The sequence below is a fragment of the Mesoplodon bidens genome (assembly GCF_964165515.1).
Source record: "Mesoplodon bidens genome assembly, chromosome: 2".
NCBI classification, from domain to species: Eukaryota; Metazoa; Chordata; class Mammalia; order Artiodactyla; family Ziphiidae; genus Mesoplodon; species Mesoplodon bidens.
This window is the reverse complement of record NC_138177.1, coordinates 88,355,610-88,364,491: the sequence shown is the minus strand read 5'-3', so window position 1 is coordinate 88,364,491 and position 8,882 is coordinate 88,355,610.

The following is an 8,882-nucleotide window of genomic DNA, read 5'->3' as shown; positions in this document are numbered from 1 at the left end:
AGCACTTCTAATAAATGAAGCTCATTGTCACAGATTGGGTTCCCTGGGAAGCATACTCTTGAGATGGACTTTGGTGTGCCTGAAGTTTATTAGGGATCAGTATCTGTAGAAGGGAAGAAAAGGGAGCAAAACTGGGCAGAGGGAGACGTTGGGTTGTGATGCCCAGTCTCAACAAAGGCCTTAGACTATCCCACATAGAGCTCTAAGCTCATGACCTTTTTTTTTTTTTTTTTTTTTTTTTTTAAGATGAACTTCTGAAGTTTTCCCCAGTGGGATGCAGGCTTTGCCAAGGAAGGGTGCATGACCTTAGGCAAGGATGATCTCCTTAGCCAAAGTAATTCCTCAAGGAGGCTGATAGCTGAGGCATGTCTGCTGGCAGCACTCCCAGTAACTGGCAGAATAAGACCTTCATTTCTCAACGGAGGTCTGGGAGATGCATCAGAGTGTCCACTGTACTCATTAAACCACTCATTTAGCTGTTTCAATTGATACTATTTATCACAAATAGTATAAAGATTTGTTCAAATCTTTATTCAGCAGCTCTGTTAATTAATTCTTCACTCTTGATGCCACTGGTAATATACTTTCTTGGATTTCCTCCTACATTTTTATGTACTCTTTTTCAGTTTCTTTTGAAGGTTTATCCCTCACTTGGCCATTAAACAGAAGAGTTCCTTAAATCTTGATGATTGATCCTCTTATTTTCTCAAACTATCCTGTCTCCTCAAGTGACTTCAACCATGCCTGTGGTTTCAATGACCACCTCTAGCCATTTGTATACTAACCAAACACGTAATGTTACATGCCAAGTACTATTCTAAGTGCTTTAAAAATATTAACTTGTTTACTCTTAACAACTAGTAAAAAATATTACATTCATATGAAGAAACAGATGCACAGAGAATAGCATAACAGCACAGATAAAGGGACGAGAGACCAAAAAGAAATTAGAGCATATTGTAGTTCTTGTTAGCTAAAAGAGTGACAAATTTAAGCAACAACTGACAGAAATGAATAGATTAATAAGTCAACAAATGTAGAGGATTATTTTACACACATACATCTCTGAGAAATTAATAGTTGAAGCAGAGAAAAGATAGGCATAGATATCAAAATTTTAAACAATACAGTAAACCAGGTTGAGACATCAGATGTATAAATAATCCACTCATCGGATAGTGCACATTATTTTTGAGCACATATAGAATATGTATAAAAATAATGTGATAGGCTACAAAGGAAGCTCTACTAGTGCTGAAGGATTAGTTCTATACATACTATGTTTTCCAACCACAAATTGATTAAAATTAGCTATCCAGATAATTAAGAATAGCTTTAAGACATACTTAGAAACTGAATAACCTATTACTAAATTACCCTTGGGTTAAAGATGAAATCATAATGGAAATTAGGTGATTTAAACACATATGTCATAAAATAAGAATGTTTAAACACATGAGTTAAGCATCCAATTTAGAAGTATTTTAAAAAGCAAGAGAGAATACCAAAGGAAACATGAATAAGTAAGTGAAGTATATAACAACAAAAATAATGCAGTAAATTAACAAAGACATAAGCTGATTCTTTGATAAAATCAATAATAGAGATAGACCTCTAGCGAGATTAATCAAGCAAAAAAAGAGGAAAGATGCAAGTAAGCAAAATACAGAATGAAAAGGATAAATAACTATAAATACAGCAGAGATTTTTCTTTGCAAGTATTATACATAACAATTATAATACAACATTTGCTGAATCCTGCTACGATGATGAATTACTATGAACTGCTGATTCCTTTCTCTAAATTATAAAAGGGAAACATATATTCTAAGAACTAAGAGAAATTTTGAAAACTCCTGAGGGAGCTGAAGGCTGTCTTCAAATGAATGTGTAGGGAAGAAAGTAGCTGCAGTCCAAGCACAGAAAACAGGGAAAGAATAGGTCGGAAAAAGACAGATTTAAGTTATTTCTGTTGTTTCTCTCCCACATTACCCTGGGATTATCAATGTCTGTCCACTCAGAATAAAGTTAAGGAATAGTCCAGATTTGTTATTTTTCTTTTTAATCTCCAATTTCTTTCACTTTTTAAAAATATCTTTTGTTCTCTTCCTCACACGTACAGCATGCTGGGAGTGGGAGGTGGGCAGGCTGGCAGGAAGGGCATGCCCTTCCACAAGTAAATTTCAAGTTTTTCACAAGGTAAAGTGCCATGTTTACTATAGTGTTTATGTATTTATTAGTCACTTAACATGTTAAAAACTGTACTTACATTTTTATTTAGTCCTTGCCTTTTGTTTAATATGTCAGAGTTTTTTGGTGTTGTGCTCATAACCTCATTTTCCCTTGAGTAAAATGGGCTTTTATTGCCTAATTTTGCATAGTGTGGTGATTTTTAGGAATGCATATGTCATGTTATATCAGAACTGACTGCAAAAATAGTCAAAAACTTTTTAAAGTCACTTCTGGACAAGACAGAGTAACAGGGACTGGATTTACCCTCCTACCTGAAGCAATGACAATAACAACAGCCAGATAAGAATGCATGAAACAACACTTTTCAAGACAATCAAATAATGAACAATGTATTAGTCAGCTTGGGCTGCCATAACAAAGTACCATAAAATAGGTGGCTTATAAACAACAGAAATTTATTTCTTACAGTTCTGGAGGCTGGAAGTGTAAGATCAGGGTGCCAGTGTGGTCAGATTCTGCTGAGGGCCCTCTTCTGGGTTGCAGACTATCAACTTCTCATTGTATCCTCACATGAAAGAGAACAGAGAAAGGAAACAAGCTCTCTCTTGACTCTTATAAGGGCACTAATCATTCATGAGGACTCCACTCTCACGCCTTCTCCTAATTACTTCCCCAAAGCCCATCTCCAAATATCATCACATGGGGGGTGGGTAGGAGTTCAACATACAAATTTAGGGGGATGCAAAAATTCCCATCAGACAGTGATCCCTGAAAGATGGGAAAAAATGAGGTAAATCTTACAAATGCCTCAGATTACTGCTTTGAGAGAGTTTCCATACTACAGCTCAGGGTGAGGAAACTGAGGAAGAACATGTCAGCCTAGCTGAGTTGTGAAGATGGAGCTGATGGTCCAGGATACAAGGCAGCTGGAGTTGATAAGACAGACTATTAGAGGAAATAATTGCATAGAAGGAGAATCCCAGAGATCTGGACAGTCCCTCTTGAGTATTCAGCAGAGTACTAATAAGCACATAACTGAAAGGAAACAATCCAAAACTGGGGAAAGAACCATCCAAAATGAATAGAGGGAAACAGTATCTAACACACACACAGGGCTGGAATCAGTACACGTTCTCACATCTGGACTGGAAAAATTCATACTTCATGGGTGCTGTATATAGTATCTCTACACTCCAGATCCACCTAATGCACCATACAAACAAGACCTGAGAGTATCAAACTGTTTCCAAATAAAATAACTGTATCCCAGAGCAAAACTCAAGAAAATGTTTAGCAATACAAAAATATCCAACAATAAGGTAATAGTGACAATGTTAGAATCCAATTCAAGATTATCAGGCATACAAAGAGGTAATAAAATATGATCCATAATGAAAATAATCAATCAAGCAAAACTAGATGTAAGATGTTAGTTCCTAGGTATGGTTTTCTTTGTATTTATCTTATTTAGGATTTATATGCCTTCTTTAATCTGTATTTTGATAATTTAATTTTCAAAAATTGCTCACCAGTATTTCTTCAAATATTGCTTCTCAATCCCCCTTCCCCTCTCTCTCCCACACACCTTACTGTATCCAATTACACGTTAGACCATTTATCAATATCTCATATGTCTCTTATGCTCTATTCAATATTTCCTATCTTTTTTTTCTGTGTGCCTGATTCTGCATATTACCCTGAACTCTTTCTCAGGTATATTGCCTACCTCAACTTCATTTAGTTCTTTTTTTGGGTTTTATCTTGTTCCTTCATTTTGAACATGTTCCTTTGTAGCCTCATTTTGCCTAACTTGCTGTTTTTATTTCTATTTATCTGGAAGGTTGGTTAAGTTTCCCAACTTTAGAGAAGTGGCCTTTTGTAGGAGAGTCCTATGTGTCCCAGCAGCACACTCCCCTCTTGTCACCAGTGCTCTATACTCTAGGGATACCCCTCATGTGGGTTGCATGTTTCCTTCTGTTGTTGCAGGATGATTTATTTGAGTGGTCTGGTTGGCTTGGTTGGTTGTCTTGTGGAGAGGCTGCTAGCCACTGGTTGGTGGGGCCAGGTCAACAGGTGGCTGGCTGTGGAATCCCAGTGGGCCCCTGGGCTAGTCCTCACTCAATGGTGAGTTGAGTCAGGGTCCAGGAGACTCTGGGGCTGCTGCCCAACAACTGGTGGGTGAAGCCAGTTCCTGAGGCTAGTGCTGGCTAGGAATAAACCTACCTAAGGCAGTAGAAGACCTGTACTCAGAAAACTATAGGACACTGATAAAAGAAACTAAAGATGACACAAACAGATGGAAAGATATGCCACATTCCTGATTTAGAAGAATACATAATGTTAAAATGACCATACTACCCAAGGCAATATATAAATTTAATTAAAATTAAAATGCCAATGGCGTTTTTTACAGATCTAGACCCAAAATTCTAAAATTTGTATGGAAACACAAAATACCCCGAATAGCTAAAACAATATTGAGAAAGAAGAACAGAGCTGGAGGTATCACACTTCCTGACTTCAGACTGTACTACAAAGCAACAGGAATCAAAAGAGTATGTATTGGCATAAAAACAAACACATATATCAATGGAACAGAATACAGAGCCAGAAATAACACACACATGGTCAATTAATAGAAAAAGGAAGCAAGAATATACAGTGGGGAAAAGGCAATCTTTTCAATAAATGGTGCCAGGAAAACTGGACTGCTACATGTAAAAAAAAAAAAGAAATTAGAAATAAAACTTTTCTGGGACTTGCCTGGTCATCCAGTGGTTAAGACTCCACACTCCCAATGCAGGGGGCCTAGGTTTGATCCATGGTTGGGGAACTATATCCCACATGCCACAACTAAAATGATCTCACATGCTGCAACTAAGACCTGGTGTAGCCAGATAAATACATACATACATACATACATACATACATACATACATACATAATTTTTTAAAAGAAGAAATTTTCTCACAGAATATACAAAGATAAGCTCAAAATGGATTAAAGACCTAAATGTAAGACTGGAAACCATTAAACTAATAGAAGAAAACATAAGTAGTAATCTCTTTGACATCAGTCTTAGTAACTTTTTTTGATATGTCTCCTCAGGGAAACAGGGAAAACAAAAGCAAAAGTCAACAAATGGGACTACATCAAACTAAAAAGCTTATGCACAGTGAAGGAAACAGTCAACAAAATGAAAAGGCTACCTACTGAACAAGAGAAGATATTTGCAAACCATATATCTGATAAGGGCTTAATATTAAAATATATAGGAAGAACTCATGCAGCTTAATATCAAAAAACAAACAAACCAGTTATAAAATGGGCAGAGGACCTGAATAGGCATTTTTCCAAAGACATACAGATGGCCCACAGGCACCTGAAAATATGCTAAACATCATTAATCATCAGGGGAACACAAATCAAAACCACAATGAGATTTCACCTCACAGTCATTAGAATGGCTATTATCAAAAAAACTACAAAAAACAAGGGGTGGAGAGGTTGTGGAGAAAAATTAACCCTCATATACTGTTGTATGGAATATAAAATGGTACAGCCACTTTGAAAAACTGTATGGAGATTCCTCAGAAAACTAAAAATAGAAGTACCATATGACACAGCAATTCCACTCCTGGGTATTTGTCCAAAGAATGTGAAAACACTAACTTGGGTAATTCCCTGATGTTCCAGTGGTTAAGACTTGGCACTTTCACTCCCATGGCCTAGGTTCAGTCCCTGGTTGGGGAACTAAGATCCTGCAAGCTGAGTGGTGCAGTAAAAAAAAAAACAAACAAGAAAAAAGCCCACTAATTTGAAAAGATACATGCACCCATATGTTCATTGCAGTATTATTTACAACAGCCAAGATATGGAAGCAACCTAAGTGTCCATCAACATATGAATGGATAAAAATGTGATACACACACACACAAATGGAATATTACTCAACCATAAAAAACAATGAAATCTTGCCATTTGCAATAACATCAATGACCCTACATGGTATTATGCTATGTGAAATAAGTCAAACAAAGAAATACAAATGCTTTATGATTTCACTTATATGTGGAATCTAAAAAACAAAGCAAATGAACAAACATAACAGAAACAGAGATATAGATACAGAGAACAAACAAGTGGTTTCCAGAGGGAGGAGAGTGGGGGCAGAAAGAAATAGGTGAAAGAGATTAAGAGGTACAAACTTTCTTTACAAAATAAGTCACAGAATGTGAAATGAACAGTATGGGGAATATAGTCAATAACTGTAGTATCTTTGTATGGTGACATATTGTTACCAGGTTTATTGTGGTGATAAATTTGAAATGCATAGAAATAGCAAATCACTATGTTGTATAGCAGGATCTAACATAGTGTTGTAGGTCAATTATACCTCAAAAGTAAACAAACTCATAGATAAAGAGATCAGAATTGTGGTTACCAGAGGTGGGGGTTCAGGGGAGGGGGAATTGGATGAAGGTATTCAAAACGTACAAACTTTCAGTTACAAGATAAATAAGTATTAGGGATGTAAGTTACACATGATAAATATAATGAATACTGCTGTATGTTACATACAAAAGTTGTTAAGAGAGTAAATCCTAAGAGTTCTCACACAAGGAAAAATTTTTTTCTATTTCTTTAATTTTGTATCTGTATGAGATGATGGATGTTCACTAAATGAATTGTGATAATCGTTTCATGATGTATGCAAGTCAAATCATTATGCTGTACACCTTGAATTTATCCAGTGTTGTTATATCTCGATAAAACTGGAAGATGAAAAATTGGTGAACTTTGAATAAAACAGATTGTCCTTCACAATGTGGCTGGGCCTCATCCAATCAACTGAAGACTCCTCACAGCAAGAAGGAATGCTCCAGCCTGATGGCCTTTGGACTTGAATTACAACATTGGCTCTCTCCTGGATCTCTTGTTTGTTGGTCCGCCCTGCAGATTTTGGACTTGCCCGTCTCCATATCGTGTGAGTCAATTACTTAAAATAATTCACTTTTGTGTGTACATATATATATATACAAGTTCTCTTAGTTCTCTGGAGAACCCTGACCAATACAAGGAGCAAACTGAAGTCATTGATTTCAGACTATTTTTTTTCTAATATGGACATTTACTGTTATAAATTTCCTTTTAAGTAAAACATTAAATTGTTTTAAATTAATATACTTTATTTTTTGAACAATTTTAGGCTTATAGGAAAAACTGATTGAAAAGAACAGAGGGTTGCCATATAACCCTTTACTCTCCCCACAATTTCCCCTTTCAGTAACATCTTAGATCACTGTGGTACGTTTGTTATAATATATGTACCAATGATGCATTATTATTAACTAAAGTCCATAGTTTAGGTTACACAAGATTTTGTTTTATTTTATATTTTTTTGGCAGTGCCACATGGCTTGCAGGATCTAAATTCCCCTACCAGGAATCGAACCTGTGCTCCCTGCAGTGGGAGTGCATATTCCTAACTGCTGGACCACCAGGGAATTCCATAGTTTACATTAGGCTTTACTCTTTGTGTTGTATATTCCATGGATTCTGACAAATGTATATTGACATGTATCCATCATCACAGAATCACACAAAATAATTATTTTACTATGCTCAAAATCTCCTGTGTTCTACTCATTCATTCCTCCTTCTTTACCTACCCGCCTTCCTCCACTGAAACCCCTGGCGACCACTGAACTTTTTACTATCTCCATAGTTTTGCCTTCCCCAGAATATCATATAGTTGGAATCATACAATATGTAACCCTTTCAGATTGGCTTCTTTTACTTGGTAATATGTACTTAAGTTTCCTCCATGTCTTTTCATGGCTTAATATCTCATTTCTTTTTTATCAATGAACATTATTCCATTATACAGATATACCACAATTTTTTTCCATTCACCTATCGAAGGGCATGCTGCTTGCTTACAAGTTTTAGCAATTATGAATAAACTTGCTATAAACATTTATGTGCAGGGTTTTTTTGTTGACATAAAATTTCAACTCATTTGGTAAAACACCCAGAAGCGTGATTGCTGAAACATGTGGTAAGAGCATGTTTAACTTTGTAAGAAACCTCCAAACTGTCTTTCAAAGTGGCTGTACCATTTTGCATTCCAACAAGCAATGAATGAGAGCTCCCACTGCTCCAAATCCTCACCAGCATTTGGTATTTTCAGTTGTTTAGATTTTAGGCATTGTAACAGGTGTGTAATGCTATCTCACTGTTGTTTTAATTTGCAACTCCCTAATGACATATGATCCTGAGCATTTTTCATATGCTTATTTGCCATCTGTATATCTTCTTAGGGGAGATGTCTTTTTAGATCTTTTTCCTATTTTTAAATTGGGTTGTTCATTTTTTTGTTGTTGAATTTTAAGAGTTCTTTGTATACTTCGGATCCTTGTCCTTCATCTGATGTGTGTTTTGCAAAGATTATCTCCCAGTCTGTGGCTTGTCTTTTCATTTTTTTACAATGTCTTTTGTAGAGTAGATGTTTTTAATTTTAATGAAGCCCAACATATCTTTTTTTTTCTTTTCTGAATCATGCTTTTAGTGTTGTATCTAAGAAGTCATCAACAAAGCCAAAGTCACTTAGATTTTTCTCCTACAATACATTCTAAGAGTATCATATTAATTTTGACATGCTGTGCTTTTTTACCCACTTGGTTAAA